This window comes from Protopterus annectens, chromosome 3.part0, assembly GCF_019279795.1.
Source record: "Protopterus annectens isolate FY-2018-M chromosome 3.part0, PAN1.0, whole genome shotgun sequence".
NCBI lineage: Eukaryota > Metazoa > Chordata > Ceratodontiformes > Protopteridae > Protopterus > Protopterus annectens.
In genome coordinates, this window is record NC_056731.1 from 1,888,740,066 (window position 1) to 1,888,757,867 (window position 17,802).

General features: G+C 42.9%; 1 protein-coding gene across 5 annotated transcripts in view; it reads left to right on the top strand.

The window, feature by feature from the left end:
• The window catches only part of LOC122797160 (cell wall protein DAN4-like), an 800,950-nt gene that overhangs the window by 96,291 nt on the left and 686,857 nt on the right, over window positions 1-17,802 (top strand). For all 5 annotated transcript variants that reach the window (XM_044065971.1, XM_044065974.1, XM_044065970.1 and 2 more), the window contains one exon: window positions 10,160-10,234. The gene's annotated coding sequence lies outside the window, so the exon portion shown is untranslated. The remainder of the gene's footprint in view (window positions 1-10,159; window positions 10,235-17,802) is intronic.

Consider the following 17,802-nt stretch of genomic DNA (forward strand, 5'->3'; position numbering starts at 1 on the left):
TCTGAAGCAAAAAAATAAATGACCTTGTGTGGTAGGATTTTGCAGTTTGGTTCGTTAAAGTGTACAGCTTTTATGCTATCTTTTCAGTAAAGTACTTTTATTTTCCATTGTTTTTGTCACTTTTTTCAAACTTGTTTCTGAGTAGTACTTCACATTCCTACTGGAAGAGGGAAGAGAACCTCACATTTGTGCTGGAAGAATTATGTGCTGTTTGGTATTCAAATTATATGCTAATTAGATGTCCAGATTTTTAGCTGGCTGTACCTACTTTTCAGGGGCCTTTGTTCATGTTTTCAGTGTCTGCAGGTTGAGAGGTATTTTGGTGAAAAAATAGTGACACTAAAGACCAAATAACCTGTCTTGTGGAGGTGGGGTTCAAGGAATAGCCACTGCTTATCTTCCTTATGGTCAACACTGGGGATAAGCAGAGCTCCATGTAGACAAGAATGCCGCAGACAGTCTCTCATATGTTGCATGCACACTGACAGTGTTGCGTCCTTACATCCTGGAGGTATTAGGGCTGAGCAGTAAAATCTCTGTCTGCTACCTGTATGGCACCTCACATGAACCCTTGATCATCTTCTGATCCATTAGTCAGTAATGGCAGCTGCAGCTGGCCAAAGACTAAGCCGGCTGGCTGATGACCCACCCACCCACCCCATGTGTGCATAGAAAAACAGGTGAGTCCAAAGATGGGGCATCTAAGTTGAGGAGGGGCAAGAGAAAGATGAAGATAGATGGCAGCAGTGAAAATAAATACATGCATACAAATATTTCAGGCATGGGCAATAATGACCTAGCCTGCCAATATCCCAAAAACAGTCATTCCTGTAATAAGTGTCCAATTTGTTCTTAAAATATCTAAACTAGTGCTTGCTTTAAAATAATTTGTAGTCTATTTTGTGTCAACTAGTCTGTGAGAGAAGCCATTAGTATATCTCTCTCATTCCTATATAATCTGCATAGGTTGTCTGATGATTCTGTACTACTCTTTGATAGCACCAAACATTCCCAGAGGTAGTTGTCTCTAAATGCCATATATACTGTACCTAGATAATGTGTAAAGACCCCTAAACCCAGAGAACACTGCTGCCTTGCGGAACTGTTCACATAAACCCCATGCAACCATGTTAATAGCTGCATAGCGGTAGCTATATCCACCAGGAAGAAGTACAGAACTAACTAAAAAAAAAAAAAAAACAAGCCATCATAGTGGAATCGCAACTTCAGTAGGTCGTATAACAGAAGGAAGGAAAGTCATGGGAAAATTAGGAGGTGTAATACCCATTAGGATAAAAGCACTTTCATCAAACTTAACAAAACAACTCAGAGGACAAATAGTCTGTCAAATCCAAATTTGAGATAAATTTAGCATCCCAGGCCAAGGGCAACCACAAGTCAGTCATTAACTGTATCCACATCCTCAAAGGCAATACACAGTTGTGTGCAGAGCACTTTGTTAATTGAGGCACCTATACTGAGCCAGAAGATGCATCAGACCTACTGGCAGACAAATTCAGCTGTAACTTTACTCCTCTCTCCCCATTAGCTTTCACTCAGAAAATACCATCAAATGTAACTCCAACAGGTCCTCGATGCTCTCTCTAAAGCCAGGAATAGTGCATCGATGTGCCTAGGCTACCCTTTAAATAGCATGAAACATAACCTGTCAGGCCGTCTGGAATCACTGTTTCACCATACCTCCAAACAGACTTTGTGCCACACAAATGGAGGAGAGCAACCATCATTCTTCTGCACAAAAGCTGGCCATCTACAGACCCTAGAAATTGCAGATCCATAAGTCTCACTAGTCTCAGACAAGGATAATCATGGAAATAATCAGTAATGACATAGGAATCCTCCAGACAGTGGACCCAACCCAGTTTGGTTTCATTAAAGGCAAGCCTGGTGGACTTCTTTGAGAAGGTCACCAATGCAATGAACAAGGGAAGATTGGTTCACACTGCATACCTTCACCTGGCCAAGGTATTTGACACAATACCCCACTTGGGCTTTGTTGACAAACTCAAGAAGTTAGATTTAACATGTATGTTACCCAGCAAATAGCCAGCTGGCTCATTAGACAGGAACCAGGAAGTTAGAATTGGAGAGTCAAGCTCTGCAAAGAGGCCAGTCACAAGTGGAGTCCCCTCATGGGTTGGCATCTACTTCTGTGACATCAAGGTCTACATTAAGGGCCTTTGACTCACCAAATTTGCAGATTGCAAATTAGGAGCAAACCTACAATCCCCCAGTAACACTAATGTTCTTCAGGAAGGGCTGACAGACAAATGATTTATGTCAGAGCCATGGGCCAAAAACTAAACGCCAAGAAATGCATACTAGTATCCTTCAGGAAGTCATCCACCACTAACTGTCATTGATAATGCACCCCCAAGACTCAACACAGTATCCAGGGACTTGGGGACACACACAGATAGATAGTAATCTTATCTTTGACCATCACACATCTATAGTTGTGAGGAAATCATTCTATGTTATGCAAGTTATAAGTAAAGGTATGGCATCTAGGACCAAGGAGGTCATTATTCTGCTGTAGTCTACTTTCATCAGACCTGTCATTGAATACAATGCCCCTTTTGGTATGTACCTAACCAACTGGAATATCCATAGCGGTTCCTCACTAAAAGAATACAGGACATAAGCAACATGCCCCGTGCAAACCACCTCAAAGCTTTATCCCTGCATTCTGTCTCCTACAGGCTGTTGAGGAGCAATCTGTGCCTGACATGCCATACATTGTCGAACTGCACTCTGATGGTTCTCCTGCATATCAGCAAAACAAATCGCACCAGAATTACATATTCTAAAGACTTAAACCTTGCCTGTGATGTAAACAGGACCTGCTAGAGAGACCGGTATGTATCCCAGAGCTTACCCTTTCTCCGAAACAGGCTCCCCGTCCATGTGAGCCATAACCCAATTCAAGAGTAACTTGGAAATTTGTATGGGAACAGCAAGTTCATCCTTGGTTTGGTACTTATGTCTCTAATGCACACAGCCTGTAAATGGGTCAACTCACAAGCCCCTGTTTACACTTATCAAGGGTACCAGAACTTGCCAGATTTGGGATGCAATGGCTAGGCTTAGAAAGTCCCCAGTGGTCATTAACCAAGTACACCAATGAATCTATAAGTTTAGATATTTTAATCTTTCATCATAATTTAAATTTTTGACATCAATTCATGCCCTTGGTATGTTTCTGCTGTTCTATTTCCAATTTATTTGTTCTTGTTTTCTTATAATGTTTCCATATTATTATTCTTCCATACTCTGAATTGGGTCTAATGTAACTTAAAATGATTTCATCATTGTGATTTCCTCAAGTTTTAAATCTTTTTATATTGACTATAGTTTTATAACTATCCTTAACAAAATGGTTGATATGATAAGAAAAACTCAAAGCTGGATCTCTTCATATGCCCAGGTCCTTAACTGAATCTATAGTTGCAGTCATTGTGTGCTGCATTAAATACTCACCTTCAGTCTATATCTCCCAGATGTCGTATGCTTATTAAAAAAAATATTGGGTAACGTGTGAATGTTAAGAATGAAACTCAACTCTTGCAGGACCCCAGTAGCATTTGCATCTTAGTAATGCAGTCAAGATTTTTGTTGACTTTTCACTGTTTTTTGTTTCGACAGGATGCAGCTGCATCTTGAAAAAATTATGTTTTTGTTGAACAAACCTTTCATCTAATTGTGAATCAGGTGGCTAATTTGGCTAATTAACAATTCATCAAGGAATTAATGTTACAGGACTGTACTTAGTGAAAATTGCCCTTTTTCCTCCCAATTGTGGTGATGTTTAAGCCATTGTGGTGTCAAAGGAGTTTATGTATATGATATATGACTAGTTCAGACTCGGTACCAGGTTCTGCATAAAATGCCTTCACTTCCTGTGTTAACTCATTTCATTCCCCTTTTGAAACCCAACCTTTTCCAAATTCTGAACCCCTTGAGCCACAATTTCCTTCATCTCAAACTTTAGTAAGCTTATACAGAATTTCAATTTGGATAGCTGTTTGATTATGCACGTCTGTATCTTCTTGTTCAAATACTCCTTTGAACAAAATGTCTTAATCTTTGCTGGTTTACCTTCCCAAGTGCTCAAGGTCAGTCATTGACCCTTTCTGCCTTTTTTGAAAACAAACCACCATACCTCCTGTGTTTTAGTTCTATTTTGTATTGTACTTTCATTTGATTTAATTTCTCAGATGCACAGTGACAACAAAGCTGGTGATTAGTTAATGTTTTCTGTAACATTCTGACTTTCCAAGATTTTCCCTATTAAAGAGGTCAAGTTTTTTTGAAGCCTTGCATGCTCCATTGTAATAGAATTAAACCTTATTACCAAACCATGAAACAAATCAGAGTTAGTTTTACAGTACCAAGGAGATCTACCATAACATTATATTATGAAATTGCTGTAATATCCTGTTTCAGTGAAGTAACTCAAAATCAGCTTGCAATTCTTAGCATTTTTTTGTAATCCCTTTATAGACACTTAACAGACACATGGATTCCAGATTGACTTTGAGTTTGTCTCTTAAAATCAAGAAACTTGTTTTCCCCCATTTTCAGTTTGGATACAACTTTTATCACATCAGTTTGTTTTTTCAACCACTTTTAATATGCATATGTGAGTTTGGCTTTGATTTTCTTGTTGCAGTGCATTAAATTCTATTGCAGATTCTGTTAGTGCTTCGGTTTATCTTTTCCATCATACTCTGTTTAGTAAGCATAGTTTTGAATTTTCCAGAAATACATTTTGACTCTCCAGTATCACTTTGCTGTGAGGTAGTAGCATCTATAAAAATATATGCAGTTGGTTATCAGCACAGTGCTTGATTTTAACTTTGTATTTCAGATGCACTCAGTATTTCAGCTTGAGTTTGATGCTTGCACAGAACCCAACGGCATACTTCTTATTAACACTTTACTTTTTTTAATACACCTTAATTAAATTATCTTTTAAGACACAGGCAAACATACACGAACAGAAAAGAAAAGCACATAAACATTTTTCCATTTATTACATTATAGATCTCATGTCTTTTATTTGTAACCATCATCAATCCAACATTACTTTAATTACTGAATTCCTACCTTCCCTTAAACCTCAATGGTCCTGTCTTGAAAATTATTCTGTATGTATTGTTCCTACACTTTCATTTTATTTCTATGTAATTTGCTCATTCCATTTTCTAAAGCTCCCGCTTCAATTCTTTTATAATATTATATGCATCAAATGCAGTTGGTCTAGATGTTGGCTGGTGTAATCCATAAAGAGTGTCACTATGTTGTATAGATCACAGATTTTCAGATGAATATGTAAATGTAGAGGCTTTTTTTATATACAGGCCTCCCTGTTTCAAAGACGTAATATGCTTAAGGCATAAACGATAGAGGTGCAGCTGATACACAAACATGTAATGCACCTTATCTGCGTATCAGTAGCCTTCATAGAAATGAACCTATAATCAACTTATTTGCATATCAAATCTGTAGACTGTTTAAAACTTGCAGTTTGCAAAGTACATACTTTAGTTAGTTCGCACTATCCCAAGTGCAGATTTGTCATTGAGTAGCAGTGCTATGATTTTCAGAAGTAAAACTTGTACTGTTTCTACATGAATAATACCTGTACCACTTTCAACCTGACTACTGTTTCCTTGTAAGAATTGCACCTTACAGTGAGTAGCAGAAAGTTGACAACTGTGGCACTCCCTCATAACAATCACAGGCATTTCAAGTCACAGTTCATTAACAGCAGTATTTGCACAGGTCATTGCTTTGCTGCTGCATCTTCCAATGCAGTGCATTTAGTTTCTCCCTGCTTGTCAAAATGCAAGCACAGACACCTTCTTGTAGTTGTACAGACATAGTTAGCTAGGTTCTGCAGATTCTAAAGAGCATTTGCTTGACTTTCCGCTGCCACAGAATTCTTTTCAGTATTTTTACATGTTATTGCTTCACTTTGTTTAAATAGACCACATTTTTGTACTGTCAGTACTTTAATTAATTATACCAAGCTTCAGTAATATAAGCACATTTTCTAGTGCAAGAACATTTTCCTAAGCATTTCTTTCAGCAGCTTAGTACATTCAGTATGCATACCTTAAGCGATCAATCAGTCAACAATTTCATATCATTGTGTTAAATATTCAGCAGTATGTCAGTATACCACAGTTTTTTTTTTTCCAGCAGTCAGTTTACTAAGAAATACTTCACTGAGTCTGGCCTCTATTTCTATCTTGGCTTCTTTTGCCGTGGTGAGAAGAAACATCAGACTCTTTAGCACAGCACAGTTTAACAAGTAGCAATTAAAACTTGTGTTTTCATTCCGAGTTCTTTGTACTGCTTTTCAGTGAACATAGTTCCACTGACTCATACTCCATAATGTGCAATCACAGTTGTTTAGAATATGCCACTGAACTCCCCCACCTCTGTTTCACGGAATTGGAATTACCCATTGTAATGTAACTTTAGCATACTCCCTGTTGTTCTAGTTGTTACTGATAGTTGCAAACACTTACTAACTAAACTACAGTACTGTTTCTTAATGCATTACTCTACTTCAAGCATCCATTCAAGTAAAGCAATGTCTTACGGCTCCTTCCATTAGGGTTTGCCACAGCAGTTCACAGGTCTGCAGATTTGATCGGCAGTGACATTTTTAGTGTCAATAAAAGGCAGGAGTCAGAGCTTGACGAGGCAGAGTTGAAGATGTTGAGATTTGCACTGGGTGTGACGAGGATAGACAGGATTAAGAATAAGTATATAAGAGGGTCAGCCCAGGTTGGAAGGTTTGGAGACAAAGCCAGAGAGGCAAGATTACGTTGGTTTGGACATGTGCTGAGGAGGGATGCAGAGTATATTGGGAAAAAGATGCTAAGTATGAAGCTGCCAGGTAACAGGAAAAGAGGAAGGCATAAGATAAGGTTTATGGATGTGGTGAGAGAGGACATGCAGGTGGTTGGTGTCATAGAGCAAGATGCAGAGGACAGGAAGAAGTGGAGATAGCTGATCTGCTGTTGCGACCCCTAATGGGAGCAGCCGAAAGAAGAAGAATTTGTCCAACCTTCACAGAAGACATCACACACACACACACACACACACACACACACACACACACACACACACACACACACACACACCTACCGGCATGTATTCAAAACCCACTTGACCACACTGAGGACATGCAGATTCTACACATAAGGCACTCCAGCAGAGAATTGAACTGGAGAACCTCTTGCTGTGTGGGACAATGCTAACTGCTGCACCACCGCAGTCGACACAAGCAAGTAAACAAAATAAAAAATGTTGTTTCTTTTCTAACTTTCTTGACATGCATTAAGTATCAGACCACTACTACTCATGTCACCTAGTCAAGCAACTTTCCCTCTGGGTGTGTTAACTACACTCATTAAAGCTTTGATCCTTCCTCTGTTAACATCTGTAATAAGAGTAATAACCGGCTGTTGTGCAATCTTGTAGCTGGTATATATAATTAGCAGGAGGTGTGGGAGGTGCAGGGGGAGCTTGCCCCCTGCAAAAAAATTATTTTTTCCCACACATAAATATATATCATATAGATATAGTGATCTGCTTCAGTTGCTTGAGTTACATAACCTCGAAACTGAAAATAGCGAGATGATGACTAACGTACCCAAGACCAGTGGTGTGCAAGCACAAAACCCAAAATATCGTACAACTTAAAGTCGCTAAATCACGGTGTCTAACATCTGCCACTGTTTCTTTGATCCTGTAGGTTTCGTGCTTGTACACCATTGGTGTTGTGTACGTTCATTGTTGTCATCTCGCTCTTCTCAGGTTTCGTGTTATGGTAACTCAAGCAACTGAAATAGACCCAGGTATAGATATATATGGATGTATGAGCATCCACTGAAAATGGAATCTGGGCAACTGATTGAACACAGCTTATCGATTAGTGGCCTCTCAAAAAAGAAAAAAAAAAAGTTTTTGTAGGGTAGTCAACCCCCCTGCACTCCCACATGGGCAGCTTTGCGCAACATACTCCCTAATAATTTCATATATATATATATATATATATATATATATATATATATATATATATATTCCAACAATTTTGCTAATCCCCAATGTACTCCTCTTTATCTCCAAAACATGGCTGTGAAGTTCAATAATCAGATTGTCAGTTAGCTATGCTGGCATTTTTTCTGAGTGCGACATGTTGATGTTTAATATCTTGTCTAACTCGTGTGTGTGCCCGTCTCTTTTTTTGTATACATGTGTAGATAATCAAAATTCACTACGTTGCTGTATTGACTCAAATCATAGAAACACTCAAAACAACAAAAAAATAACATGTTTTCTGCAGGAGGACAGCCCCCATCTTCACCCACCATACCCCTGCTATTTATATATAGTAACTCTGAGATTACTGACCCACTGATAATGATCTCACACTAGTGTCCAACAACTTGCCTGCAGCCCAAATCCCACACATGTACACATTGTTACATATATAAAATATACTCAACCACATATGGCGATCTTCTTCTTTCAGTGTTTCCCAGTTAGGGGTCGCCACAGCAGATCACCTGTCCGCACATGATTGGCAGTGGAGTTTTACAGTGTCGAGTTGCCAGCCTAGCGCCCAACCTTCCACAGAAGGCACACACACACACGCACTCACACCTAGGGCCAATTTAGAGAGTCCTATCCACCTGCAGCATGTCTTTGGGATGTGGGAGGAAACCGGAGCACCCGGAGGAAACCCACGCAACCACAGGGAGAACATTCAGACTCCGCACAGAAGGCACCCCAGCCGAGGATCGAACCGGAGAACCTCTTGCTGTGAGGCGACAATGCTAACCACTGCACCACCATGGCCGCCCACATATGCAGATAATCCATTTTAATGCTCCTTCACATTCATCGACCAAAGAGGTTTGATGTAATGCACCACAATGTTAAAATTGACCAAATGAACCACTATGTAATGGACAGCTCCCTATAAATGTATCTATATCTCTATCTGTGTGTGTGTGTGTATGTATATATATATATATATATATATATATATATACATATATATATCTATACATATATGTATATGTGTGTATGTCTCTATATCTATATATATATATATATATATATATATATATATATATATATATATATATATATATATTTCTATTAATGTATATCAATATATAAATATATATATATATATATATATATATATATATATATATATATATATATATATATATACAGAGAGAGAGAGAGAGATTTATACATTGTCTTCCTTTTATCATCCATTATCTTGAAAAAATTCCCACGTCTTTCATCATTTTGTTCATTTACAGCAATTGAACTGTATATCACTACTTTAGGTCCACCCTTTTTATGTAGTTTCACGTTTTAAACACTTAATGTTACAGCTTTTATCCCCATTAAATATTTTCTCGTAGTCAGCTTGTTTTGAATAGCTGTTTTAACTTGTACCAACCTCTGACACCACACATCTCTGTCCATTTCCTTCTAAGTAGTAGGTTGTTGGCAACATGCCCTTTTTCACTTATTTGCCAAGTTTTTGAAATAGCAGCTCTGCTACTGCTGTTCTGTGTACTAGTTCAGGTACATAGTTGCAGGCTAATGGCACTGTCCTAAAATGGTTGGGTAGTAGCACAAATCCACAGTGTTAATGAAGACTGAGATAAGGAAAAGAAAATGGGATGAGCAACTACACAACATTTAGCTGAAACTCAAACTGACTTGAAGGGGTAGTGATCATTTTCCTTTCACAGGCTTTATATGTTTGGATAGTGTTTGGAACAGTCTGCGTTGTTTTTATGCCTGTTCATGGTGAGCATGCTCAAACATTGTTTATAACATGAATACTGTTGTAGCTTTACCTCAGACTGTTTTTGTTTCTACTTTTTGCTTCAAATTTTGTAGTCCCCTAATAGATCCCTTTTTAATGATGTAGTAATGGTCCAGATGTAGGACTCTTTATGCTTTTGAATGCACAAATGAGAGGAGCAATGGAGTGCTCTGTAGTATTTGTTTTTATTGTATTATACCATATTCAGTTCTATTGAATTGCTGCATTAACATCAAATTAAGAGTGGATTCTTTCTTTCAGATGGAAGATTTTCACTTAAATGGAAACCAACTCTAGCTGATTACCTCTGTGATTGTGGATGTGCCTGCGTTTTAGGTAAGGCTGAGTTCCCTTCTTCATATTGCTACACATTTTAAGTGTTCAGGCTCTGTGTTATTGCTGCTTGAGTTAGATTAATGCATTAAAATCCCACAAAGCTTACAGGCAACAAATAGTGGGAAATTAATTTGGCTGTACTGGAATGGAATCACAGTGGTAAAGTTTATCTTACTTCATGGTAATCATTCATATCTGTATCCATCACAGTATGAGGAGACAGTGTTTGTCTTTAATACTATATTTTTCAGCTGGCTGTAGTGACTTAGTGGGTTCAGTTCCAGTCGTCATCTCATCTTGACAGGCTTTAGTGGAGACTTTGCCCAGATGCTGAGTCTGGGGCAATCCTACTGTTGTCTTTAAATGAGGCAGTTGCCCACATCATGACCAATTTCTTTCCAGGCATATACATATTCAAGTTTTTGTTAGCTGTATTCAGACTTGCAGTGCATTACATTTTATGCTTAAGGAAAAGAGCATGCATGTGTTTGAGTCAGATTGCAAAATGACCCGAGTGAAAAGAATCTGGCATGCTTGGACAAAAAATGATTGTATTGTAGCGTGCAGTATCTGATGTACTATTCGCTACCCTGTTTGACAGTTGTACCACTAAACCCTCAACTCCTAACTTTTCTTTGCAGTAATTAAGTTAATAGGTTCCTCAGCAGTCATACCCACCTAGACAATTCCATCCTTTGTTACTTTCAGTAAGGAAGTGTGATGCATGCATCTAAGGAGGGCAAGGTCCTGACCCTTTATTTCCCTGTCACATGCATTTTGGACTGTAAACCAAATTACGGTCAGATAAGACACTTTCCAGCAGATCTCTACTTCTGATTGCTGGTAACAGCCTTGTCTTAATTTGACATTTTTTTCCTTTTGGCTAGTAGTAGTACATGGAGCAGATAAAGTTCCATGCATTGCAAAGAATTATGAATGTTATTCGTGTTTCACTGTTGCAGTCATCACATTTGGGTTATCTGTTTGCAGTAGCCCTCAGTTGGCCTGATTGTCAAAGTCTTGGGTCCTGCGTCGGTTGCCATCTCATCTTCCATGACGTCAGGTAGTCAGGGGTGTAAAGCATGCAGCCGACGCCATTACATCAGTCTTTCTTGCCGTGCTGTGCCCGAAGCAGAAACAGTTTGCAAGTGCTGGTCGGCCGACTCCTGAAATTTTCGTTTTCGAGTTTCAGAACCGAAGTCTTCAACTAAAGCGAAGTACCCTGTTGGGGAAATTTTTTTCTTGCTCTAAACTGATGTCAGTAAAAGTCAATAATTGTATTTCTTGTGGAAAGCAAATACATCATAAAGATTTCCATTCATACTGTATTCCTTGCCTAGGCTCTGACCACAACGTACCTCGCTGTCGGTTTTGTGCCTTATTTAAGCAATGAACTATTCGTCATCTGTATATTTACGCTTCTAAATATTTTGGTACTCTGTTCAATTATTCAGTTATGTCTTCGGTAAGCCATCAAACTACCAACATTCCGAAAAAATGCAAAGATAAAGACAGAGACAGGCCGCCTAGGTCCAAAGCTGCCAACGACTCTTCTAAGCCAGTTGCCAGTTCGCCGGTACTCGGTGAGGTGCTTTCACAGCCCCTGATACCTGCTACTTCAGATTCGCAGGCCTCTACTGAGACCCATTCGGAATCCTGTATGCCACGAGATGCTTCAACCGTGGAACCTGCGGATGTCTCTACCTTGGATGGGTCTGGAGCCGCTGTGCAGACACCAGCTTCTGAGGGTGTATTTAGGACTACTGACTTGCATATTAAACCAACACCATCTTCTTCTTTAAGGCCTAAATCTCGAACCGTGCCTAGAAAACCAACTCCCAGACCGCATGGTCAGGCCTCTATGCCTAAAAAAACAAATGATAAGAATAGCTGAAGACCTTGTTACTTTAATCAGGGGAAGCAAACCTTTCCTCTCTGAGACCTAGGACTGAATTTGCTTATGATACTTCTGACCAGGATTCTGAAATTTCTGTTTCCTCTGATGACCAGGATTTACCCTTATCTACCTATGAGGATTCTGATGCAGAGGACTCTATTCTCTCTACTTCCCCCCAGAGGATTTTTCTTTTGGTGAAACCTTGTATACTCTTGGGGAGCATTTTCGTTGGGAAAGTCAGGATTACTCTGATTCTAAAAAGAGGCTTAGGGATTTCTTACTCCTGCCCCAGCACAGGCCTTTAGCTATCCCTCCTGTACTAGACATTGTAGATGATGCCTTTTCGGAATCTAGCTTGGCCCCTGACTCTTTACCTCCTGCTCCCAGAAAACCTAATAGATATTACAGGGTTCCTGACTCTCACAAGTTCCTTTTTAAAAATCCTACTGTGGATCTTGAGACCATTTCACAGGGACCCAATGGCATTAAGGCTACTACTGCCAGAAATCCTACCCCCTCTGACAGAGACTCCAGGGTGTTGGATAGATGGGGTAAGAAGGTATACACTTCTGCAACTTTGGCCATTAGGGCCTTAAACTGCCAGTTTCATATGTTAGAGTATCAGCAGCATATTATTGGAGTGCTTAAACAGAAAATGATGTTGATTTCTAATTGTGCTGAAAATAGGGATTTACAAGATTTTATGCATTCTGCTGAACAGGTTGGAAAAACAGACTTTGCAATCTGGTTTTGATTCACTAGAGGCATCTTGCAGGGCTGCTGTCACTGGGTCTTTACTTAGAAGGCATGCTTGGCTTAAGGAACAATCCTTGCCAGATCATGTTAAAGCTAAGCTACTGGATGCTCCCTTAAATCAGGACTGCCTGTTTGTCAACAGAGCAGAAGAAGTTCTTAAAAAGATGGAGGAAAAAGCTAGATCTATGCAAACTGTTAAAGATTTCCTACAAGTACAGCCACCAAGATTTAGTAAGCATTGGTCCTCTAAGAACTGGTCCTTTCCTTCCTCTTCCAGGCCTTCAGTCCAAACCCAGATCCAGCAGAACACCCAGGCTTCGGTCCCAGGGTACGCACAGGACTAAGCAGCGGGGGGCTCCCACTTCCAAATCGGGGATTAGTAAGCCTCCCCCTGTGGTAAACTGTCTCAATGACTTAACTTTAAAACTTCCAAGCACTTCTCAACTGACTGCTGCTTTAGGGGGAATGATTGCTCTGCAGGCAAATAACTGTGAACTCATTACCCAGGACAAATGGGTTTTAAATATAGATCTGAAGTAGTTAACTTCATTTGTGCAGCAACCTATGGGAATTGGATCCGACCTCAGATCCGAGCCGGCAGTTTTCAACAGCCTTAGATCCAAGCTCCAAGCTCCTCCCCCTACCCATAATCCTGTGCCAACCCTGACTGACCTCAGATCTAGTTTGACGCAGTTTACTTCAGCAGCTTGATCCTGAGTTCCAGGCATTTTTCCCACTTTGTGAGAAAAATTTAACTTTTCTGACCCTTTTCTTTAACTCTTGGTGTGAGTGTGTTTTCATGTCCCTTTATCTCTTAGAACTCTCTTAGTTTAATTTATTTTGTTCCATATCTAACCTCCCCCTTCCTTCGTGGTTCTGTCAGGGTTGTGTGTGTGTGTGTTTGGGGCCTAGTGTGTGTGGTTTTACCTTCTAGTATGTCTGAGGCCCCAAAGTTGGTGTTTTCTAAGTGCACCGAGTGTGGCCATAAGCTGTCCCCAGCAGATGGCCACACTCTGTGTGTGTTGTGCCTTGGGGTTGAGCACCTGTCCTCTGGTTGTACCATCTGTGCAGCGTTCAACCCCAGGGCACTCAAGGACCGAAGGTCTAAGCTGATTCTGGTGGGTCTTCTGCCCCCGGACTTGGCTTCTACCTCCGGTCCTCCCATGGCTCCCACTGCAGCTGCGGCGGCTGCCACTCCTGCTTCCCTCCCCCCGGTCGGGACTCAACCTCCTGCCTTAGGCCCAGAGGAGAGGGAGGCTAGGAAAGAAAGGAGGAAGGAGAAGCACCACAAGCGGCGGGCCGAGGCCTCCGCTTCGGCCCCACCGGCTAAGCGGTCTTCTCGCTCCAGGACTTCTGGGTCTCCTTCTCAGATCCGGTCCCCATGCTTTTCACCGGGTCCTGAGGAGGAGGAGGAGACCCGATTTCCGTCGAGGTCATCGAGGCGACACTCCCGCCCCGCCAGATCATGTTAAAGCTAAGCTACTGGATGCTCCCTTAAATCAGGACTGCCTGTTTGGCAACAGAGCAGAAGAAGTCCTTAAAAAGATGGAGGAAAAAGCTAGATCTATGCAAACTGTTAAAGATTTCCTACAAGTACAGCCACCAAGATTTAGTAAGCATTGGTCCTCTAAGAACTGGTCCTTTCCTTCCTCTTCCAGGCCTTCAGTCCAAACCCAGATCCAGCAGAACACCCAGGCTTCGGTCCCAGGGTACGCACAGGACTAAGCAGCGGGGGGCTCCCACTTCCAAATCGGGGATTAGTAAGCCTCCCCCTGTGGTAAACTGTCTCAATGACTTAACTTTAAAACTTCCAAGCACTTCTCAACTGACTGCTGCTTTAGGGGGAATGATTGCTCTGCAGGCAAATAACTGTGAACTCATTACCCAGGACAAATGGGTTTTAAATATAGATCTGAAGTAGTTAACTTCATTTGTGCAGCAACCTATGGGAATTGGATCCGACCTCAGATCCGAGCCGGCAGTTTTCAACAGCCTTAGATCCAAGCTCCAAGCTCCTCCCCCTACCCATAATCCTGTGCCAACCCTGACTGACCTCAGATCTAGTTTGACGCAGTTTACTTCAGCAGCTTGATCCTGAGTTCCAGGCATTTTTCGTCCACTTTGTGAGAAAAATTTAACTTTTCTGACCCTTTTCTTTAACTCTTGGTGTGAGTGTGTTTTCATGTCCCTTTATCTCTTAGAACTCTCTTAGTTTAATTTATTTTGTTCCATATCTAACCTCCCCCTTCCCTCGTGGTTCTGTCAGGGTTGTGTGTGTGTGTTTGGGGCCTAGTGTGTGTGGTTTTACCTTCTAGTATGTCTGAGGCCCCAAAGTCGGTGTTTTCTAAGTGCACCGAGTGTGGCCATAAGCTGTCCCCAGCAGATGGCCACACTCTGTGTGTGTGTTGTGCCTTGCGGTTGAGCACCTGTCCTCTGGTTGTACCATCTGTGCAGCGTTCAACCCCAGGGCACTCAAGGACCGAAGGTCTAAGCTGATTCTGGTGGGTCTTCTGCCCCCGGACTTGGCTTCTACCTCCGGTCCTCCCATGGCTCCCACTGCAGCTGCGGCGGCTGCCACTCCTGCTTCCCTCCCCCCGGTCGGGACTCAACCTCCTGCCTTAGGCCCGGAGGAGAGGGAGGCTAGGAAAGAAAGGAGGAAGGAGAAGCACCACAAGCGGCGGGCCGAGGCCTCCGCTTCGGCCCCACCGGCTAAGCGGTCTTCTCGCTCCAGGACTTCTGGGTCTCCTTCTCAGATCCGGTCCCCATGCTTTTCACCGGGTCCTGAGGAGGAGGAGGAGACCCGATTTCCGTCGAGGTCATCGAGGCGACACTCCCGCCCCGCCAGATCATGTTAAAGCTAAGCTACTGGATGCTCCCTTAAATCAGGACTGCCTGTTTGGCAACAGAGCAGAAGAAGTCCTTAAAAAGATGGAGGAAAAAGCTAGATCTATGCAAACTGTTAAAGATTTCCTACAAGTACAGCCACCAAGATTTAGTAAGCATTGGTCCTCTAAGAACTGGTCCTTTCCTTCCTCTTCCAGGCCTTCAGTCCAAACCCAGATCCAGCAGAACACCCAGGCTTCGGTCCCAGGGTACGCACAGGACTAAGCAGCGGGGGGCTCCCACTTCCAAATCGGGGATTAGTAAGCCTCCCCCTGTGGTAAACTGTCTCAATGACTTAACTTTAAAACTTCCAAGCACTTCTCAACTGACTGCTGCTTTAGGGGGAATGATTGCTCTGCAGGCAAATAACTGTGAACTCATTACCCAGGACAAATGGGTTTTAAATATAGATCTGAAGTAGTTAACTTCATTTGTGCAGCAACCTATGGGAATCGGATCCGACCTCAGATCCGAGCCGGCAGTTTTCAACAGCCTTAGATCCAAGCTCCAAGCTCCTCCCCCTACCCATAATCCTGTGCCAACCCTGACTGACCTCAGATCTAGTTTGACGCAGTTTACTTCAGCAGCTTGATCCTGAGTTCCAGGCATTTTTCGTCCACTTTGTGAGAAAAATTTAACTTTTCTGACCCTTTTCTTTAACTCTTGGTGTGAGTGTGTTTTCATGTCCCTTTATCTCTTAGAACTCTCTTAGTTTAATTTATTTTGTTCCATATCTAACCTCCCCCTTCCCTCGTGGTTCTGTCAGGGTTGTGTGTGTGTGTGTGTGTTTGGGGCCTAGTGTGTGTGGTTTTACCTTCTAGTATGTCTGAGGCCCCAAAGTTGGTGTTTTCTAAGTGCACCGAGTGTGGCCATAAGCTGTCCCCAGCAGATGGCCACACTCTGTGTGTGTGTGTTGTGCCTTGCGGTTGAGCACGTGTCCTCTGGTTGTACCATCTGTGCAGCGTTCAACCCCACGGCACTCAAGGACCGAAGGTCTAAGCTGATTCTGGTGGGTCTTCTGCCCCCGGACTTGGCTTCTACCTCCGGTCCTCCCATGGCTCCCACTGCAGCTGCGGCGGCTGCCACTCCTGCTTCCCTCCCCCCGGTCTGGACTCAACCTCCTGCCTTAGGCCCGGAGGAGAGGGAGGCTAGGAAAGAAAGGAGGAAGGAGAAGCACCACAAGCGGCGGGCCGAGGCCTCCGCTTCGGCCCCACTGGCTAAGCGGTCTTCTCCCTCCAGGACTTCTGGGTCTCCTTCTTCTCAGATCCGGTCCCCATGCTTTTCACCGGGTCCTGAGGAGGAGGAGGAGACCCGATTTCCGTCGAGGTCATCGAGGCGACACTCCCGCCCCGCCTCGGTGGCCTCGTCGAGATCTACCCGAAGTCTCACTGATACAGATTTGGACCGGATGATAAGATTCCTCCAGGCCAACTGCAGATGGGAGTGCTCCTGCCCCCCCTCTGGGGGGGAGCTCGACCCCCTTCTTTGCCCCGATAGCTCCTTCTCCGTCCCGTTTCCCGGGTTCGGAGTCTTCGGAGCCGGGCAGCCTTGGAGCCAGGGGTGTGTCGGCGCTGACAGTCTCGGGTACTTCGGCGCCGACACTTCCCTCGAGTCTGTCGGGTCCATTTTCTTCGGATCCGAGCTCTCTGAGCCGGGGGCTGAGCTTCGGATCCGGCGGTATCGGTATGTCTTCGGCTCCATCCAGGTCGGAGCATGCTGGTCCGTCAGATCCGATCGCTTCGGCGCCGGCTCTGATTCGTCCATCTGATCTGAGCGAGGGTCTGTTTTCAGATCCTAGAGAGAGCAGCTCTCCCTCGGCATTCGACGTGGTGGAGAGGGCTCTGACGAGGGATTCCAGGCCCCCGGCCCATGCCATGGCTCCACCCTGCACTCCTTCTCTGTTGGATCCGACTTCCATCACCTGGCCCCAGGGACAGCCTGCTTTGACGTCCCAGGTAGTTCCATTGGAACAAGACATTGCTGGTGAGACCTCCTCGGACAGCCCCCCCGAGGAGGTTCCTCACAAGCGAAG